The sequence below is a fragment of the Solanum tuberosum genome, unplaced genomic scaffold (assembly GCF_000226075.1).
Source record: "Solanum tuberosum cultivar DM 1-3 516 R44 unplaced genomic scaffold, SolTub_3.0 scf00098, whole genome shotgun sequence".
NCBI lineage: Eukaryota > Viridiplantae > Streptophyta > Magnoliopsida > Solanales > Solanaceae > Solanum > Solanum tuberosum.
In genome coordinates, this window is record NW_006239026.1 from 1,368,564 (window position 1) to 1,370,859 (window position 2,296).

Below are 2,296 nucleotides of genomic sequence, written 5' to 3' on the forward strand. Positions count from 1 at the left end.
TTTTATACAAATTGTTCAATTTTGTATAAATTCATTTATACATTGTAATTTGTATAATAAGATCTGTATTTGTATAATTATAAGTGTATAGGACGAAAATATATGTATTTGTATTTGTATATACACTTTTCTCTCGCTTTATACAAACACAAACACATTTTATACCGAAATGTATAAAATGACTAATTGTATACCGAATCAGATGACAAAAAAAAGGGATGTTTGCTGCGAATTACAAATAAAATAAACTATGACTATAACATTTAATTTGAATTAATAGTTTGCTATTTCATACAATTTTTTTATTTTTTTTTATTTCCTGAATCGCAAACTGTAGGACCCATTTGAGGATGATGCTCCCAATAAAATTTTCTTTATATCTAGAATTTGAACTCGAGACCTCTGATTACAAATGAAGGAGTCCCCTATTACTATATGTTATTCTACCAAGGAATCTTTTCCTACTTGTAATATAAATAATACTACTCCATTAAAACACTAGACTCAGTTCCACTTTCTCCTTAGTTTTATTTTATTTTTCTCTCCGAAGATGGCTGATTTTGGGAGCACTCTCTTCAAAAATATAATACGAACTCGTAAGTTTTGATCTATTAATTTTTTTTAATGATATATATTATTATATGTTGATATATGTATTTTTTTTAATATTTAAATATTTACTTTTTTATATTTTGAATTTTTATGTAAAAAATCTATTTTTTTCGATCGGGTGTTATGACAGTTGTTATGGCTCCGGTGTATACTACAGCAGGATATGTTGCATACAGAACTGGACGCTGGTACATTTCCTCATTTCTCTGATTTTGCTTTGTAGATCGTGAATTTTACTGATTATATTTGTAGTTTATCGAGGATATAATATTAAAAAAAATACTAATTTTCTTTTATTATTTTCCTGATATCGTATTTTTTTTATTTTATTGTCTTATATTTGACTATTGTTTATCTATTTTTTCACTACTGTATTTACTTAACATATATGATTTGTGATATGCTTTTATACTTTGAGCCGATGATCTATCGAAAATATCTCTCTACCTTCTCAATATAGAGAGTAAGACCACATACACATATCATCCTCAGATTTCACTTATAAAATTATATTGAATATATTATTATTATTATACGTTAATTTGATTTTTATGTAATTATTATTTGTTCTATTGGTAAAATAATGATAAAAGTGACCTTATGTTGTAGGGAGTATAGATTCAAAATTGCTCCTTAAAAGAAGTTTTAGTCCTCTAAGTTTATTAGTATTAAATATTTTAAACACAAACTCTATTAGATTTTATAAGAAAACTTGTGATTTTTTTTCTTTATTAATATAATAAAAACACCAAAAAAGTCCAGTCAAATCTTATTTTGTTGGTGCAATTTGTGTTAATGACAGGTTCTATAATCATGAGATGAGGAGGCTTGCTATAGTGAGGTACGATCCATCTAAAACTTTAAGTTATAATCATATAAACTCGTAAATTATTTATTTATTTTAAAAATACATATATTCTTATTTGACATGAAGAGAATGTTCGTATCATGTGAAAGATTTATATTAAAGAACAATTAATTACTATTATTGTTGAATTATTAGATTAATAGATTTTTATAAAATTACATTCAATTTTCTGACCTTGCATTCCTGTCCTTTTCCTTTACTTCTAAACTATTAGATGGTGCAACGTAACTAATTAAGCCATTTCATTTGGGATGAGATAATAATTGAAAGTTTGTAATGACATCTAATTGCAATTATTGTTATAATAAAAGGGACATGAAAGTATGTGATTTGTTAATCTAATGGAATATTCTAATACTTTGTTTACGAACTATAATTTGATTAATTGGTAATTAAGATTATAAGAATTTGGGAAGTTTTAATAGTTTTCACTTTTTTCAAATTGCAAGATTTTCATGATTATGAGAGAAAAAACAGCTCTTGATATTTAAATTATATGACCAAATAAAATATTAACTTCAAATCATCTTGATTACAAATCATGATTTGAAATCATAGTCAAAAGAGATTCTATGACAAAAATTCAAGTAGGAAAGTCGTTACAGTTCGTTATTGGACCATATGCAACGAAAAATTCAAAACAAATATCAAACATTAGATAACTAAAAAGTTGACCGTGGTATAAGTTTAGATTTTAGATGGACTAAATTGTGGTAGCATTATAATTCCTTTAAAATGTATTATTTGAGAATATTTAAGATGACTTTGTACTCTCATTTTCTTTCTAACATTTATATATATATATATATATATATA

General features: G+C 24.8%; 1 long non-coding RNA gene across 1 annotated transcript in view; it reads left to right on the forward strand.

Annotated features, from left to right (window-relative positions):
- Positions 1–510: 510 nt before the first annotated feature.
- The window catches only part of LOC102598058 (uncharacterized), a 3,026-nt gene continuing 1,240 nt past the window's right edge, over positions 511–2,296 (forward strand). Inside the window, exons 1-3 of the long non-coding RNA XR_367379.2 lie at positions 511–596; positions 743–800; positions 1,415–1,453. This is a non-coding gene — a long non-coding RNA (uncharacterized lncRNA). The remainder of the gene's footprint in view (positions 597–742; positions 801–1,414; positions 1,454–2,296) is intronic.